The sequence below is a fragment of the Grampus griseus genome (genome assembly GCF_964374135.1).
Source record: "Grampus griseus genome assembly, chromosome: 18".
NCBI lineage: Eukaryota > Metazoa > Chordata > Mammalia > Artiodactyla > Delphinidae > Grampus > Grampus griseus.
The window spans coordinates 79450670-79470100 of NC_139012.1; the positions used below are offsets into that span (position 1 = coordinate 79450670).

General features: G+C 45.0%; 1 protein-coding gene and 1 long non-coding RNA gene across 7 annotated transcripts in view; one reads left to right on the forward strand and one right to left on the reverse strand.

The window, feature by feature from the left end:
* Nucleotides 1–5596, reverse strand: part of ZMYM2 (zinc finger MYM-type containing 2) — a 90894-nt gene extending 85298 nt beyond the window's left edge. Inside the window, exons 1-2 of one of the 6 annotated variants that reach the window (XM_082676025.1) lie at nucleotides 5570–5596; nucleotides 4441–4509 (exon numbers count right to left, since the gene is read on the reverse strand). The gene's annotated coding sequence lies outside the window, so the exon portion shown is untranslated. The other 5 variants (XM_082676028.1, XM_082676026.1, XM_082676024.1 and 2 more) reach the window with 5 other exon arrangements.
* A 1079-nt stretch (nucleotides 5597–6675) lies between these two features.
* LOC309836186 lies at nucleotides 6676–18114 on the forward strand. Its single transcript, XR_014298120.1, has 3 exons — nucleotides 6676–7314; nucleotides 16759–16794; nucleotides 18005–18114. It is a non-coding gene; the product is annotated as an uncharacterized lncRNA (long non-coding RNA).
* The last annotated feature ends 1317 nt before the right edge of the window (nucleotides 18115–19431 follow it).

Below are 19431 nucleotides of genomic sequence, written 5' to 3' on the forward strand. Positions count from 1 at the left end.
GATATTAAAGAGAATGGCTGAAATTCTCTTAACAATAATTTGGTAACTCTTTAAGAAAGATAAAAACAAGATCACATTAATAACAAAAATATGTGAAAGTTTGTTGTTTTTTTTTAAAGTCAGGACTATCAAATATTTATCCTAATATCCAAAGTTTACTCTTAAATCATTTCTTGAAATAGTAAACGTTAACACTTCTGGGACATTGATCAAATCAGTAAAAATAAAACCCCCAACAGTCATACCCTTCTTTCAAATTAAAGACCCCAAATTTTTCTTAAATTTTATTACTTGTAATTTTCAACGGACTGCTATGAAGTTAAAAATAAAATAGAACTAAGAACAAATCCCAAACTAGTCGTGTGAGCAAGCAATTTAGCAAACCTCTCTACACATTTTAACTCTAGACTTTTCAATAGTTCACAAAAATTTATTCTGCAGTTACAAAGTGCTTCGTGTTGTGTAAAACTTGATCCAAAAGATTAATACATTTAAAAATATGCAATAAAACAACAGATATGCTCAAATGTGTTGTAATCCAACTTTTAACACACTTCAAGATGACCAACTTATCTTGTTACTAAGTTAAGTGTTCAGTGCTGGCCTTCATAATTCTCTTCTCATTACTATTTTAATAACAGAAACCTAAGATTACAAAAGTGACTTGTTTAAAAAACAGGTTACAGATATAAAAATTTGCAATTCCAACTACGTAAAACAATTTTCTTGCTGGTAAACAACCAAAATAAAAAATAAAAAACTACAGTTGTTACCCAGAGCCCCATAGTTCAAAATTACTGATTTATCTAAAAGCAACTTTTCTCAGTGACAACTTTATGGTTCTTACATACTGGAGCTGTCCTTAAGAACTCTGAGATTTCATTAGCTCAGAAGTCCTGTTCAATTCTAAAATCCCAATTCTATGCTCTGACAGAAACAGAAAAAAATTAACCAACTGAAATGAATAAATGGAAAATGCATGGAATCAACACAATCTCTCTGTGTACTTGTTTCCTAACTTAAAATGCCCTACATAAAATACTGTTAGATAATCCGACGGGAGAAAGCACTCGGGTTTAGGCTCATCTTGCATTGCCTAAAAAAAACACCTGCAAGTTGAATAAGCCAAAGTCCTCCTAGAGTAAGTGTTGTTCAATATAATAATATGTGTGAATAATATTGTTAATGGGGCAGATAGACATGAATGCCTAGAAACAGATATAAAATTTCTAATTCTACCACACCTTTTGACAACAAAGATAGAGTTCCAGCATTCATACACATTGTTTCCATCACAGTAATAACACAGCATCTGACTAAAGGTGAAGATTCATTTTGTCTCAAATGCATTAAGTTTAGGCACTTTTGTACCTCAAACAAGGGCAACATACAATAAAACTTTTAAGGATATGAACACTGTTGTACAAAGATGGTATGTCAAGCTCCATATCCACACAAAAGTCTGAAACGTTCGTTGTCAGCACCTGTGGGACATCTGAGTGATTCAGAGATGTCCCACCACATGAGGTACAGAACTCCAGCCCATGAGATTATATAAGCAGAACATGGAAAAGCAGGGACCACTCTCTCTTTCCCTCAACTGTTTAAAAGGACAGTGGGAGGAATACATACTCTTAAGGATGCATTAAAGAAAAGTACCATAAATATGTGAAGTATTTTTAAATATCAAAATACTTTTAAGTACATCTAAAAGCATCTAACTCACATTAAGTGTGCAATAAATTTATGTATAATAAAGAACTTTGATTTAATCAATGTCAATTTAAAATTGTCAGCTTATCTTCATCTTATTGTCTGTCGCATTAAAGCACCATTAGTTGGTGTTCTTAAGTAAAAGAATTTTTAATTCTGAGCTAAATCATTAAGGAAAACAAGAACTACATCCCTTCAAAAACTGGAGGAGTCAGGGGGTAGCAGTTGAAAATCCATGTATAGGGAATTCTCTGTCGGTCCAGTAGTTAGGACTCCAAGCTTCCACTGCAGGGGGCACAGGTTTGATCCCTCATGCACGGAAAGAGGAAGGAAGGAAGGAAGGAAGGAAGGAAGGAAGGAGGGAAGGAGGGAGGGAGGGAGGGAGGGAGGGAGGAAGGAAGAAAATCCACGTATAACTTATAGTTGGTCCTTCCTATTACTGAGTTCCTCCGTATCCGCAGATCCAACTGCCTGCAGATGGTGTAGTACTATTGAAAAAAATCTGGGTATAAGTGGACCAACAATTCAAACCCATGTAGTTCAAGGATCAACTGTATTAGAAAGAACCATGGTTTTCATTAGTATACATGTGTTGACATTACAGAAAAGTCCTGATTATACATTTTGTATGTCCTCATCTCCAAATGTTTACTTAACCAATCGACCTTTCCCCATCAACATCACAAATAAGAACAAAGAAAAAAACTTCAGAAAGGTAAATCTTTTGTGAAAATATGGGGTGATAAAATAAGCACTGCCCATCTAGTTGAAAGATCTAATCCTTGATCCACTATGTCTGAATGATCTAATGCTTGAAAAGAGCTTTAAACTCATTACAGAAGTTACAGTCATTCAAGTTACAGTATTTAGGAAACAATTATGGATACTAAATTGCACAGACACACTGAAAAAAGAGAATATATTATTTCTGTTTCAAACAGACCCTGTTAGTTTTAAGGCAGTCAAATAATCTAATTGATAACTGTGGTACTACTATTTTTTTTAAAAGGTACTCAGTAAGAGTCAAACATTTCGTATTTGTTTACCCACTGCTCTCCATGAAAACAATATACGCTGAGAAAATTGTAAGCTTCAATTTTTTTCAGTTTCAATTTCTAAATTTGTAAAGCAAGCATATTATATACTTTAAAACAGGACAACACGTGGGACTTCCCTGGCAGTCCAGTGGTTAGGACTCCAAGCTGCCAATGCAGGGGGCATGGGTTCAATCCCTGGTGGGGGAACTAAGATCCCACATTCCACCCCCCGCCCCCTCGTGGCCAAAAAATAAAACAAAATAAAATAAAATAAATAAAAAATGTAAAAAAACAGGACAACACAGTTGCTGAACTTAGGCCTGTAATCAAACCGGTTAAGTTCAAATCCTTGCTCTACCAAATACTACTACTACCTGGGTATCTGTCTATGCCTGTTTCCTCCTCTACGAATTAGGAATAAAAACACTAGGTTTTCACAAGGATTAAATTACTTAATACATGTTAAAAATTAGTCTGGACATGTGTTGATAATTATAGAATGTAAATGATAGGTACAAAGAGGTTCAATATACTATTATCACTCATAAATTTGAAAGTTTTCATAGTTAACTTTTTAAAAAAGCTTAGCTTACTATTGTGCTAGCATACAATAAGGGCTCAATACATGCTATTTTTATTACCCTGCAGGCTATTTGCCAAGAGTAAAGGAAATAATACATGGAAGTGCCCGGCACCTACCTCAATTAGTGTTTGTTTCATACAAGTTGTCATCCTCACATCATCCTTCACAATCAGTATGCAATCAGTATGTTCATCATCAATTATTTTTTGGCCCATTTGGGACTTAATATTGAAGCATGAGCTACTATTACTCATGACTCACCTCTGACAGAGATCTGCAAGTTACAATACCAACTGTCAGGAGGCTCCAGAGATACAATTTTCTAGAATGCTAAAATTCACTGATATTTTGTAACTAATTTCAATTGATGGAAAACGACTCGTTATGTTTACCTTAGTGTCTCGCACATTCCAAGACTACCTTAAAACCAACAAACTGCAAGCAATAAACGATAACCCTCAGATAATACGTTCAAGAACAACTCGAGTGAAGACTAAGCATCACAAAATATGGGGGACTAAGAGTAACCAGAGCAGCGGACTGGTCTCACCAGCACACTAGCTGGTAAACTAAGAGAACTGGAGGAGTGGACCTCATGCCCTTTCCTAAGCAAACACATCAAAAACATCTACCAACTCATGAACCCCAAGAGTCAAAATTTGTGTTTTACGTCGTACACACAGAGTTAAATCCGTCTTTCTGTTCCTCCAACCCCTTCAATCAATTCTCCATTTAAAGGAAGAGAAAGTGTTAAAGATGGTTGCACACCGAGCATCAGAAACGCAACAACTTCACTTCCCGCCCTGGAACTCTAGAGGGCGCCAGCAATATGCCCTCCTTCCCCCACCCCTCCTCCCGGGTAACGTGAGCAGCTGCAGGAGCCCGTCGTCTGGTTGCTGAGGTTGGTATTGCAGCAGGAGAGATGTCTGCAGCGGTGCAAACAGCAGCGCCCACTCCCAGCTGCCTCACCAGCCATTACCCAGGCTGCGCCCCGGGGGCAGCTGCCACCCAGGGGAAAGCTCCTCCCCCTCAAAACAACGGAGACGCTCCGGCCAGACAACCTGACAACGTCCTCTAAGAGCCTCAAATGAGGGGCAAAAGACTCACAATGGGGGTGTTTTCCTCCTCACGTTCTGCCAGGGATGCACCAGGTAGCGATGAAGGCAACTCCTGGTCCTGGGTAAGAGGAAAAATGAAAAATGGGTCAAGAACACCTAACCAGGTGGGAGAACCAAGCCCTTTCCACCAGGAGGAGACAGAGAAGGGAATAAGAGGTCAAGGAGGTTCGGACCTTCGATTATTGCTGCCCAGCCCGTGACCAACAACCCCCTCCTACGTAAAGTAGAGCGAAAGGACGTAAAATTTTTATTTGGGACCAAAACCCACGTGAAAGGCAAATCCTGGAGGGAGGAGGCGGAGGGCAGCAGGCCTGCTCCGGGAGGGGGAGGGGGAAGGGCGAGCGCAGCCTCGACGCCAGCGGGGAATCCTATCCCCCGAATCGGCCCACCCAGCGCCGTCCCCATCGCGCCCGCATCCACTCAGGGGCGGGGGGCGGCTCGCGTCAGCGCGGGGCGGAAACCCCCCGCATTTACCCCGAGCTCTTGCCCCGGGCCCGAGACTTGCCCCCCCGCAGTCGGCGACCGGCAGCGCTGCCTCCCCGTCCGCCATTAGAGACCCGGCCAAACAATACGTGCGGAGCCGAGCCGCGCGCGCGCCGGGGCCGGGGCGGCAGAGAAGGGGACCGGCGCGGGGGGCCCGAGCCCTCGCCGGCAAACTTGGGGACCTCGCGCCGCCGCCGAGAGGGTGCGAGCGCAGCCCCGAGCACCCATGGAGGCGCCCCTCCCCCACCCCGCCCCACCCCCACCCCACCCCCGCGACCCCCGCCGCCGGCCCCCGCCCCGGGCGGCCCCGAGCGACCCCCGCCGCCGGCGGCCGCCTCACCCGGCCCTCGCGGCCGCGCCCGCACTCCCGCAGCCCGCGGGCCGCCCGCCAAGGCGCCTGGGACATCAGCGGAGCCGCCGGCAGCCCGAGGCCCCGACGCGCTAGCGGCGACGGCGGCCGCGCCGCGGGGCGCTTGTCCCGGGTCGGTGGGAGGCTCCGGAGGCCGCCCTCACCCATCTCCGCCTCCCGGCGCCTCCGCCTCCGCCTCCGCCTCCGCCTCCGGAGGCTGCGCCGCTCCCGGCCACCCCCACTGTCGGCGGCCCTGGGCTGGAGACTCGGCGGGGACAAGCCTCACCCGGTTCTGGCTGCGGCTCCGCGGAACGAACCTCCCCGCCCCCGACCCCCCCCCCCTTCGGCAACACGCGCAACTCCGCTCGGTCCAGTCCCGGCTTTAGCGCTGGTGAGTAGGCGGAGGCTGCGGCCGCTGCGGCGCGGCCCGGCCCGGCAAGCCCCGCCCCCGACGCCCTCACTGGCGGCCGGGGAGGGCGGGCCAGGGGCCTCGGGCACGCCCATTGGCTGCGTCCGCCTTCCTTCAGGACCCCCCCTCGAGGGGGTGGTCCGACGCCCTGTCTTTCAGGCGTAGGCCACACCCCCGCACCTCCATTTCCCCCCTTCCCCGCCCCCACTCCGGCCCGGCCCGTCAGGGTCGGGCCGCTGACTGCCGTGCCCGCCGCACCCGCCTCGGTTCGGCCCCTGGGGGCAGAGAGCTATCGGGGCCGGGCGGCCCGAGGGCCTAAGCCGGACCGCCTGACCCTGCAGCGGCCGCGAGCGACGCCGCCCGAGGAGCGCCACGGCCTCGATGTCCCCCACGCCCTCCCTGTCCAGTGTCTGGGAGGCCCGTGAGGGCCGAGCGGGCAGGGGCTACGGCGACGCGGGCGGGAGCCGGGGGCCGGGAGGCCGGCCGCAGGGGGGCCCGCGCGCTCCGAAGGCTGGAAGCGCTTCCCCTCGCCTCAGCCCCGTGGGGAGGCGTCCCTCGCTCCCGTCATGGCTGCGGGAGGAGACTACGTCCTCCATCTTGTCGGGGCCGCGGGGGGAACTGGGGGCAACGCCGCCTCGTCCCGGGAAGCCCGGGCTGGGCCCCGCCGCCCGGCCGCCGGGACGGCGCCCGCTGCCGGCTCCGCACCTGGCCCCGGCCGGCGCGACGGGCCCGGGCCAGACGCCGCTCCCGCCTCCGCTGGCCAAGATGGAGGCGGCTGCGGGTCCCCGAGCTGGGCGCCCGCCTGTCGGAAGGGCTGGGCCGTCCCCGGCGGGGCCGCCGCGTCCCAGCCCCTGGGCCTCTGCCCTCGTTGGCTCCGAGGCGGACGACCCGTCCCCGTGGCGGGAGGGAACGCAGGTGCCGGCCGGGCTGGGCCCGGTCGGGCCGGGCGAGTTGCGACCAAGGAGCCACCTGGGCGGCAGGACTCGGCTTTTGTTCGCCGTCTACACCTATGTCCCGGGCGCACGTCACGGGCTGTGCGGGTCCCGAGGTTCCACGTAGGAGGCGAGCGGGGAGGCCGCCCTGGCGGCCGTCGGTGGGACTGCAGCCGACGATGTTGGGGAGTAAATGGATGGATAAAGTGGACCCGGATTTCAGGATTGCCTACTCGTAAATAGACGGGTGTCGTTACACTTTAAAGTTCAACACGATGGTGAACAGCATTAACTTTTTTTTTTAACATCTTTATTGTAGTATAATGCTTAACACTGGTGTGTTGGTTTCTGCTGTATAACAAAGTGAATCAGCTATATGCATACATTTATGCCCATAACCCCTCCCTCTTGCGTCTCCCTCCCACCCTCCTTATCCCACCCCTCTAGGTGGTCGCAAAGCACCGAGCTGATCTCCCTGTGCTATGCAGCAGCTTCCCACCACAATGTTCCATCGCAGCACTCTTTACAGTTGCCAGGACATAGAAGCAACCTAAGTGTCCATCGACAGATGAATGGTTAAAGAAGATGTGGCACATATATGCAATGGACTATTACTCAGCCATAAAAAGAAACGAAATTGAGCTATTTGTAGCGAGGTGGATGGACCTAGAGCCTGTCATACAGAGTGAAGTAAGTCAACATGAACTTTTTAATGAAGTTATCCATGAAGTTCTCAGTAAAGACTGATTTTATAGAGATGTCACTTAGCATAGTCTAGTAGAAAGTGAGATTCATTATGAATAAAACAATCAAGTAGTCCTCACGCCTATGGCTAAATGCAATAAATATACTGCTCTTTATTTAAATTGGAGGATGTCCATATGTATTTAAAACCACTTTCTCAAAATGGCATCGTTTATTTTTCTGCATTTTATTTCTTAATTATAAATTTTTTCAATTTTTGATAAAACAAAATATCCTTGTAAGACTCTGTGTATTACACAGTACTGTTCTACATTGACATTCTCGATGTCAGTATCTTCACAACAGAAATGTCCCCTGTTACCAAATGCAGGGCAACACTGTAATCACTCCGTGAAAACTTACAGTACCATCCCTCTTCTGTCACCAGGTACTGTTGCAGTAACTTCTCTTCATTGACTTTATAGTTAGTTAGAAGGCTTAAGTAGAGGTACTTCCAAATAAGCTCTGTCATAGACTTCAGCGATAGATTGGATTGCTGCCTGCTGTTCAATTTAAGGAAGCTCTATACTGCTACTAATTATGAAATTATTGATGTTTTATAATTAACAAGACTAATAATTACTGTAGTATATATTAGTCACATTTTGTATTCATTCAAATCCATTTGTGCATGAAAATGTTCACTGGGTTACCTACATGATATCAGGGAGAATTTTAGTTGAGAGTTGAAAGCTGGGGAAAAAAGAAGTTTTGTGTCATAATTTAAAGAAAAACTACACTTAATTATATAGAAAAGTACTTATAAAAATAATTATGTGAATGTTCACAACAGAACTATTCATAACTTCCAAAAGGTAGAAACAACCCAAATGTCCATTAACTGATGAATGCATAAACAAAATCTGGTAGATCCATACAATGGAATATTATTCAGCAATAACAAGGCATGAAGTTATGACACAGGCTGCCACATGGGTGAACCTTGAAGACATGATGCTAAAGGAAGTAAGCCAGACACAAAACACCGTACATTGTATGATTCCATTTATGTGAATTATCCAGATGAGGCAAATTTATAGAAATAGGAAGTAGAATATTAGTTCCCTAGGCCTAGGGAGGTGAGGAGTTATAGCTAAAGTGTATGGAGTGTCTTTTTGGAGCAAATTGATTGTAATGACGATTGGACAACTCTGAATATATTAAAAACTATGGAATTGTTCACTTTAAGTGGATGAATTGTATGGTACGGAATTATAACTTGATAAGTCTGTTACTAAAATTGTGTGTGTGTATGTGTGTGTGTGGAGTTATTCTGTACTAATCACAAAAGCATACTAAACTTTGCAGGAAGGCAACATGAAGACTTGAGCGGAGGACTTGCATTTCAAATACTTGTTTGGCCACTCAAACCCTTGAGCAAGTTATCTTCTAAGGCTCAGTTTAGCCATTTATAATATATAGTAATGCAGTGTTGTAAGGACCAAATAACTCCTAGGAAAGCAATATACAAATATTAGAAGTTGCTAAGAGAATAGATCTTAAAAGTTCTCATCACAGGACTTCCCTGGTGGTCCAGTGGCTAAGACTCCATGATCCCAAGGCAGGGGGCCCAGGTTCGATCCCTGGTCAGGGAACTATGGCCCACACGCCACAACTAAGAACTCGCATGCCATAACGAAAGGTCCCGCATGCCACAATGAAGACCCGGAGCAGCCAAATTAATAAATAAATATTTTTTTTAATTAAAAAATTCCTCATCAGAAGAAAAAAAATTGTAACTGTGTGGTCATAATGTTAGCTAGAGTTACTTTGGTGATCATGGCACAATGTATACATATATCAAGTCATTATGTTTTACGCTTGAAATTAGTATAATATTATATGTCAATTATACCTCAATACAAATAAGTGTTAGGTACAATTGTATTTTTGGAAACCAAGAGCTCACCAGTAATTGAGATGCAATATAACAGCTTAGGAGGCAGGCTGCCCAAGTTTGAACTTGCTTTACCCACAACGAGCTGGGTGATTTTAGGCATATGTTAATTTTTTTAAAATAAATTTATTTATTTATTTGGCTGCATTGGGTCTTTGTTGCTGCACGCAGACTTTCTCTAGTTGCGGCGAGTGGAGGCTACTCTTCGTTGTGGCGCACGGGCTTCTCATTGCTGTGGCTTCTCATTGTGGAGCATGGGCTCTAGGTGAACAGGCTCAGTAGTTGTGGCTTGTGGGCTCTAGAACACAGGCTCAGTAGTTGTGGCGCACGGTCTTAGTTGCTCCATGGCATGTGGGATCCTCCCAGACCAAGGCTCGAACCCATGTCCCCTGCATTGGCAGGTGGATTCTTAACCACTGTGCCACCAGGGAAGCCCTGGCATATGTTAATTTTTTGAAGAACCTCCATGCTGTTTTCCATAGTGACTACACCGGTTTACATTCCCACCAACAGTGTGCAAGTGTTCCCTTTTCTCCACGTGATTGGTAGCCATTCTGGCAGGTGTGAAGTGATATCACATTGTGATGTTGATTTGCATTTCTCTAGTGATTAGCAATGTTAAGCATCTTTTTGTGTGCCTGTTGGCCAACTGTAAGTCTTCTTTGGAAAAAAGTCTATTCAGATCTTCTGCCCACTTTTTTTAAATTAATTTTTATTGGAGTACAGTTCATTCACAATGTTGCATCAGTTTCTGCTGTACAGCAAAGTAAATCAGTTATACATATTCATATATGCATTCTTTTTTAGATTCTTTTCCCATTTAGGTCATTACAGAGTGTTGAGTAGAGTTCCCTGTGCTATACAGTAGGTCCCTATTCGTTACCTATTTTCTATATAGTAGGGTGTATATGTCAATCCCAATCTCCCAATTTATCACTCCCCCACTTTTCTGCTCACTTTTTTTTTTATCGGGTTGTTTGTTTTTTTTAATATTGAGCTGTATGAGCTGTCTATATATTTTGGATAATAACCCCTTATCAGTCATATCATATGCAAATATTTTCTCCCATTCAGTAGGTTTTTCATTTTGTTGATGGTTTCCTTTGCTGTGCAAAAGCTTTTAAGTTTAATTAGGTCCCATTGTTTGTATTTGCTTTTGTTTCCTTTGCCTTAGGAGACAGACTCAAAAGACTATTGCTACCATTTATGTCAAAGAATTTCCTGACCATGTTTTTTACAGGAGTTTTATGGTTTCTAGTCTTACAGTTAGGTCTTTAATCCATTTTGAGTTCATTTTTTTACATAGTGTGAGAAAATGTTTCAATTTCATTTTTTTTTTTTTTTTTTTTGTGATACGCGGGCCTCTCACTGTTGTGGCCTCTCCCATTGCGGAGCACAGGATCCAGACGCGCAGGCTCAGCGGCCATGGCTCACGGGCCCAGATGCTCCACGGCATGTGGGATCTTCCCGGACCAGGGCACGAACCCGTGTCCCCTGCATCAGCAGGTGGACTCTCAACCACTGCACCAACAGGGAAGCCCTCAATTTCATTCTTTTACATGTAACTGTCCAGTTTTCCCAGCAACAGTTATTGAACAGACTGCCTTTTCTCTATTGTTTATTCCTGTCTCTTTGTCATAGATTAATTGTTCATAAGTGTGTGGGTTTATTTCTGAGCTCTCTATTATGTGCCATTGATCGCTGCATCTGTTTTTGTGCCAGCACCATACTGTTTTGATTACTGTAGCTTTGTAATATAGTCTGAAGTAAGGAAGCGTAATTCCTCCAGCTCTGTTCTTCTTTCTCAAGATTGTTTTGATTGTTTTCTTAACTTCTCTTCCTGATAGTTCATTGTTAGTGTATAGAAATGCAACAGATTTCTATATATTAATTTTGTATCCTGCAACTTTACCAAATTCATTTGATGAGCTCTCCCAGTTTTCTGGTGGCATCTTTAGGATTTTCTATGTACAGTATCATGTCATCTGCAAACAGTGACAGTTCTACTTCTTCCTTTCCAATTTGTATTCCTTTTATCTCTTTTTCTTGTCTGATTGCTGTGGCTAGGGGTTATGAAATTTTTTGATCATGACAATCACTAGGATATATATTATACATGGAGACATAGTGCAAACCCACCTTCATACATAATTACATATCTGAATCAAAAGTTTCATAGAATTGTTTCATTTACTATCTTAGATGGATTTTAATATTTTCTATTCTAATCTATTTAGATCTAGTCTATACTGTTTTTTGTTTTGTTTTTTGTTTACTTGTTTGTTTTTTAATGAACAGTGGTTCCAGCCCACCAAATTGACTACATGGCTTACAAACTGTGGTTTGAAAAACATTATTCTAGAGAAAGCAAATCATGGATAAATTCAGATTCTAAAACAGAAGTGAAAACACAAGATGATACTGAATACTGAGAGTAGTCTGGAATGAACTATAGGTTGAAAAACTCATTTTTTAAAACATAGAGATTTAAGTTGCCATTCTTCCTAGTATATGAAATACTTATTCCTTCCTAAAAAACTGCATTACATTTGATGAGACTGAAATGCAGCTGATGAGCAAGTCTCTGGACAAGCATTGTAATGATCTGGAAGAGAACGCAAAACTGACATTGATGTGACTCCACCATTCATCAGCTCTGTGACCCTGGACCTTCTGGAGCCTCAGTTTCTCCTTCAATAAAATAAGGGAATTGTGCATAATATGCTCTTGAAGTAAAGTCCACTTTTATCTTCACAGCCTTCTCATCCCTTAGGATCCCAGTGTCTCCTCCAGCCCCTCTCACTATCCTAACTTATTATGAAGGTTGCCTTCCTCTCAGTTCCTGTGGCTTTTTTATTATTAAATAATCCAATGTTTACCACTATATATGTGTGTGTGTATATATATATATATATATATATATACACACACATATATGTGTGTGTGTGTGTATATATATATATATATGTATATATATATATATTTTTTTTTGGTCACACCATGCTGCTTGCAGGATCTTTGTTTCCCAACCAGAGATCGAACCTACACCCTCTGCATCGGATGCACGAAGTCTTAACCACTGGACTGCCAAGGAAGTCCCATACCACTATGTTCTTAACTATATTCTTCGCTCCACCTTACCTGTTTCACACTTGAGTACAAGGACCCACCATGTTTCTCATTTTATCTCGCAGGCAGCATTGCCCACCCAAGTGCCTTCTGAGCTTTAGAGGTCCTGACTGCAACCAGAAGCAAATTTTTACAAAGAAAATTATATCCAGTGATTATGGAGGTTCTCTCCAGTAATTAAATTCTATGGTTTTTATAAAATCATAAGCTGAAAATAATAATTTAAAGCTTAATTTTTGCCCATTTAAGTGTTCCTTATATTATCAACTTTTTTTTTTTGAGTTTCTGTACTAGGTAGCTATTATTCTCTAAGAGATTAAAACCTAAAATTAAGCAAGTCTAACAGTTTTGAATTTAGCATACTTACTTTTTAAAATATTTTTCCTACTTCCATAGTTAATAAATTCACAGTCAGTGACAAAAGCAAAACACAAACAATAACAACAACAAAACTTGGAAAACCTGTGCAAAAAGTGCAAAAGAAAAAGAAAATTACCTGTAATTCTTTACCCAAGGATGGCTATTGGTAACATTTTTTTCAACAGACCTTTTTTTTTTTTTTTAGCAGTTTTAGGTTCACAGCAAAATTGAGCAGAAAGTACAGAGTTCCCATGTACCCACTGCACCTACACATGCACAGCCCACCCCACTATCAACAATGTCCACCAAAGTGGTGCATTTGTTGTGTCAATGTGGATGAACCCACATTGACACAACGTACTTACTCCAAGTCCATAGGTTACACTAGGGTTCACTCTCGATGTTGTACATTCTGTGAGTTTTAACAAACACATGATAGCATGTACCCAACATTATACCATCATAAGAATGGTTTCCTGCCCTAAAAATCCTCTGTGTTCCACCTATGGAACTCCATCCCCGTAACTTGTGCCAATCCCTGACCTTTAGTGAAAAGGTCTATAGTTTTATATTTTCCAAAATGTCTTATACTTGGAATCATACTATGATTCCAAAGGCTGGGTAAACAGCCTTTTCAGATTGACTTTCTCCACTAAGCAGTAAGCATTTAACATTCCTTCATGGCTTTTTTGGCTTGACAGCTCACTTCTTTTTAGCGCTGAGTAATATTCCATTGTCTGGATGCACCACAGTTTATTTATCCATTCACCCACAGAAGGGCATCTTGGTTGCTTCCAAGTTTTTGGCATTTATGAATAAAGCTCCTGTAAACATCCATGTTCAGGTTTTTGTATGGACATATTTACAACTCATTTGGATAAATACCATGGATCAAAGTGAACTTTTGCATTTCCACTGGTAATGATGAGAGTTCCTGGTGTCTACATCTTCATCAGCATTCGGTGCTGTCAGTGTTTTGCAGTCTCACCACTTAATAGGTGTGTAGTGGTCTCTCCTTGCTATTTTACATTGTTAACATTTTGATGTATCAATATTTTTCCACAGAATGTTTTCAAATATTTATATCACCGATAAAAAATATATCTTATTAGAAGTGAAGAAGAGATCCAGTAAAAAACTGGTGATATCTAGAAGAATAAAATCATCATTGAGGACTTCCCTAGTAGCGCAGTGGTTAAGAATCCGCCTGCCAATGCAGGCGACACAGGTTCGAGCCCTGGTCCGGGAAGATCCCACATGCTGCGGAGCAACTAAGCCCGTGCGCCACAACTACTGAGCCTGTGCCCTAGAGCCCGTGAGCCACAACTACTAAGCCGGCGCGCCACAACTATTGAGCCTGCTCTCTAGAGCCCATGAGCCACAACTACTGAACCCACGTGCCACAACTACTGAAGCCTACATGCCTAGAGCCCATGCTCTGCAACAAGAGAAGCCATCGCAATGAGAAGCCCCTGCACCACAACTACAGAAAGCCCGCAAGCAGCAATGAAGACCCAAGGCAGCCAAAAATAAAAATAAATGAAGAAAAAAAACCTGTTCAAAAAAAATCGTCATTGAGAATAGAATCGTCATCTCTGTTTTGTTGTTGTCAGATTAGTAAAAAGATTTTAAGATGAGATGCATACGGTGGAGACTAATATGTAGCTACAGAAGACTTGCGCTTTGGCTTCCCTCTACCCCTAAAACAGAAATCATGTCCAAGGATCTATCCATGGAAAAGTGGGACCCAGAATGCCTGCATACTCATGACAGGTAGCGAAATTTTTTAAAAAAGAAGAAGACATGCTTATTTTTTATGTGTGATGTGATATAAAACGGTTTGTGGGAAATACTTTTGAGACACCATATCTATGTCGATAAGAAACTAATTTTGAATTCAGTTGTCATTTTTCAAATGTAATAAATAAGAATTGTAATCAGGGTTAGAGTCATCAAGCATGATAAGACAGAAAAGTTTTATCAGCTAATGCTTAGTGGTACTGTATAGCACAGGAACTATATTCAATATCTTGTGATAAACCATAATGGAAAAGAATATGAAAAAGAATATATATATGTGTAACTGAGTCACTTTGCTGTACAGCAGAAATTAACACAACATTGTAAATCAACTATACTTCAATAAAATGAAAAAAAAAAAAAAAACCCTAACGCTTAGTGGTAGTAACAAAAATTAGTCATGTTATTAGCATTGTGTGGAACTTTTAAGATTTTTGAAAATTAATTAATTTATTTATTATTTGGTTGCACCGTGTCTTAGTTGCTGCACGCGGGCTGCTTAGTTGTGGCATGAGAACTCTCAGTTGCAACATGTGTGTGGGATCTAGTTCCCTGACCAGGGATTGAATCTGGTCCCCCTGCATTGGGAGTGTGGACTCTTCTTATCCACTGAGCCACGAGGGAAGTCCCTCAGATCTTTGATGTTCATTCATTCCACAAATGTTAACTGAGTTATGCCAGATACTATGGTAAGAGTTCAAGGGATAGAACAGTGAATAAGACAGATATAATCCCTAGCCTCATAGAGAGTATAGTCTACACTCGATTAGAAAGATCTGACAAACACTAAAATGAATGAAAATGAATATGAATAAAATAATTACAGTTGAGTGCTAGGAAGGAATTAAACAGAGCTTCTTAATAGGGAATATCAGTGGAGACCTGTGCTACTGATCGTGGGAGACCTTTCTGAGCAAGTAACATTTAAATTGAGATCTGCCCTAGGAGCAGCCATTAGAATAACAAGGGGAATATTGTTCTAGACTGCCGGCAAAGCAAGAATTAAACCCATCCTAAGAAGTGGAGATGAACAGGGTGGAGTGTAGCAGACCAAGGGAAGCAGTGACACCTCCTGAGCAGGCAGTGCCCAGTAAGAGCAGTTCAAGGAGGGTTTTGTAGGCCGTGCTGAGGAGCCTGAATTTTCTTTTCGTGCCTGGAGAAGCCATAAAGAGGATTTTTAAGTGAAAAAGTGATACAGTATGATGTGAATGTTAAGCAGATAACCCTGGCCACTTTGTGGAGGATGGCTCGAGGGCAGCAAGAGCAGAATTTGGGAAGCTGATTTGTGGTCTGGGCAAGAATTGATGCTGCTGGCCTCAGCAGGGAGGTAGAGCAGTCAGTAGGTTGCACTGAGACAGAAGGGTGCGGGGTACAAATGCACACTGAAAGTCACTTCTGAGACTTAGGAGGGACTTCCCTGGCGGTCCAGTGGTTAGGACTCCAGGCTGCCACTGTTGATCCTACAAGCCGCGCTGTGTGGCCAACAAAATTTAAAAACAAAAAAAACAAAAAAACAACTTAGAAGCTAGTTTAAAGTTTAGACGCAAAGACTTTCTGATATTAAAGTGTTAGCAAATCTGATCAATTTTGTTCAAGAGGGCTTCCCTGGTGGCGCAGTGGTTGAGAGTCCGCCTGCCGATGCAGGGGACACGGGTTCGTGCCCCGGTCCAGGAAGATCCCACAAGCCGCGGAGCGGCTGGGCCCGTGGGCCATGGCCGCTGAGCCTGCGCGTCCGGAGCCTGTGCTCCGCGATGGGAGAGGCCACAACAGTGAGAGGCCCGCGTACCACAAAAAAAAAAAAAAATTTTGTTCAAGAAAAGATGAGAAGATTCACACACACAAAAATCTATCTATCAAGAAGAGCAGCTGATAGGAGAACAAGAAAGTAATCCTAACTTGAATTGACTGGATTTTGGAAAGAAATATAGTCCAAACTTTTGTAAGTAAAACGTTATTGAGCGATCTACTTATGAGTGCTTTTTACTTTCTTTTTCCACAAACTTGGAAAAACAGCTGTTAGGAATACATTAATGCTTCTGAATACAAATAAATGACTGTTATTTGTAACTAATTTCAAAGCTGTCCAAGTTCTGTTTTTCCAATTTAATTATTTTCATATAATACCATAATAGTTCTTTATAATATTAGAAGTAATCTTGAAGCGTTTTTTCTTTCATTTTGTTCTTGTTTTATGTGTTTTTCAGTTAACCGAGCTGCCCTGGAGTCGCCCAGCTGCCCAGGTATCTATCTAACTATCTATCTATCTATCTATCTATCTATCTATCTTTCTATCGTCGCCCACTGCCCAGGTGTATATACAGGATCACTCAGCTGCCCAGGTATCTATCTAACTATCTATGTATCTGTCTATCTATCGTCGCCCAGCTGCCCAGGTGTCCCGGAAAAAGACCTGGGCCAGCGGGACCTGACGGGCGTGGCGCAGGTCTTTGGGTGGCCAGTGGGGCAGGGCTCCCAGTCCCACCTTAGGACACACGGGCCCCCGCCTGCAAGGCGCAGCCCCCGCCGCAGGCCCCGCCGGACGTCCCCCCGCCGGCTGAGGAGGGGGCCGAGGGGCAGCCAGCAGACGCGATGTGGGAAGCGCGAGGCAGGCTGCGCAGCCCGAGGGCAGAGCGGCGGCCGCCGTGCAGGTGCGGGAGCGCGAAGCCGCGGACGAGGCCGGCCCCGGGGAGCTCGCGTCCCGCAGCCTGCTTCCCGGGCGCGGACCGGCTGCAGCAGCGGGGCCCGAGGTGACTGTGCAGCCTCGGCCCGTTTCGGAAACGTGCCGCTGGAGGGCGGGAGGCCGGGCTCGGGAGAGGGGCCTCCGGCTCTAGAGACCCTCGGCCGGCGCGCGCCGCGGGGCGGGAGCCCCTCTGGGGAGGCCCGGGGTCCGGGCCGCGGCCGGGGAGGGAGGCGGGGGCCGGCCGGGGGCGGGGTTGGGGGGAACGAGCTCCGCGGGGGCCGGTGGGGGGCCGGCCGGTGGGCGGTGGCTGCAGAGCCTCCTGGTGCCCGGGCCGGGGGCCGACCCGCGGTGAGCGGCTGGATATCAGGTGAGGGCGATGGACGGTACCATCCCCCGACCTCGGCCTGCTTGTTGAGCCCTCGATCCTCTCCCTCACGCCCCCTGCCCGGCGCTAGGTCATTGCCCACCCAGTCCTGCCCCCGGAGCTGCGGCCCCCGGGCCTGCTGCGCTGGGAGCGCCGTCAGGACGGTCTTCTGGGTCCGCCTTCCCGCAGGAGGGTAGAGAGTAGAAGGCCTTTCCGCGGCTCCAGGATCCGTCCAGGCGGTCCGGGGGTTGGCCGTCCTCTGGAGCCGGGGCGGAGGTGTGGGCAGAGTTCTGCTGTTCAGCCCAGGGACGTAACGAAGCGCTAGAAACTTCGTCTCATACCGAAAGACTTCGTTCAGGATCAGCCTGCAGGCCCGAGTGATACGTCTCGCCGCCCCTTTTCACAGGGATCACCGGGAGGAATGATCCTCCTCCTGGGTGTCTCGCAGGCCTCCCACGCCACCCATGGTGGACCACAGGACCCTTTGTCCCGTGCTGACACCTGTCCCTTCTTCCCTGCTTGGTGGCCACGGTGGATCCCCTCTGCCCTGGATGCTGTGAGTTTAATGCTGGCCGGGGAAGCAGAGGACGTGAGGGAAAGAAGCAGGCTCCTGGGGTCAGCTTTCTTGTTCTGCATCGTCCTGGTCTTAGTGGCCTGAACAGCACCCCATCTGTGAGAGCTCGAGGCACCTACAGAGCCGCGGGCCCCATCCCCTGGCCACTGGGTCGTGCGCTGCGTGGTCCTTGGCGCCATCTTCCCTGTGGCCAAGCATCTTCTCTGACCACAACAACATGAAGCTGGAAGTCAACCACAGAAAAAGAAATGGGGAAAAAATCATTACATGGAGACTAAACAACATGCGACTAAAAAAACCCAGTGGATCAACGAGGAAATCAAAAAGAGAATTAAAAAATACCTTAAGTAAGAATTTCTATAAAATTCTACTTTTTATACATTATTAATTGAAGTGCATAGTACCTTGTGTCAGTTTAATCAAAGTTAGCAATGTAATTCATATTTCATTGATTAAAAAATGTCTAACACTTAGCTTTATGGGCCTAGAAATTTTTCAATGAAAACTTATTTACATATTTTTGTTGCAGAGCAATATCATAGGATGATTGCCAGCAGACTTTTAAGAACAAATATATACTACACTAGGATAAAATTCTATGGGGGAAGTAGAAAGGAAATGAAGTTCAAGCGAGAAGAACGAATCATGTAAAATTTCCTACTACTGAAGAATTTCTTGTTCATGTACTTTTTAAATTTTTATTTATTTATTTATTTTGGTTGCGTTGGGTCTCCATTGCTGTGCGCGGGCTTGCTCTAGTCGCGGCGAGCAGGGGCTACTCTTCATTGTGGTGCGTGGGCTTCTCATTGCGGTGGCTTCTCTTGTTGCGGAGCATGGGCTCTAGAACACACAAGCCTCAGTAGTTGTGGCATGCACACTCAGTAGTTGTGGCTCACGGACTCTAGGGAGCACGGGCTTCAGTAGTTGTAGCTCACGGGCTTAGCAGCTCCACGGCATGTGGGATCTTCCTGGACCAGGGCTCGAACCCGCGTCCCCTGCATTGGCAGGTGGATTCTTAACCACTGCACCACCAGGGAAGCCTGACAATACAGTATTTAGATGCCATTGAACACATTAATAAAAGTGATTTAAAATTTGTATTTTTAATGGACATATTTGCACTACACAGAAATTATGTTAGATGTCACGTTATATGTGTAAAAGGTTTTATAGTTCATCAAAATCTTTCTAGAAAGTATGTGAGCAAAAGTTTAAAGACTGTTGTTTGAAGGTCCAGCTGAAACATTACTTCCTCTGTC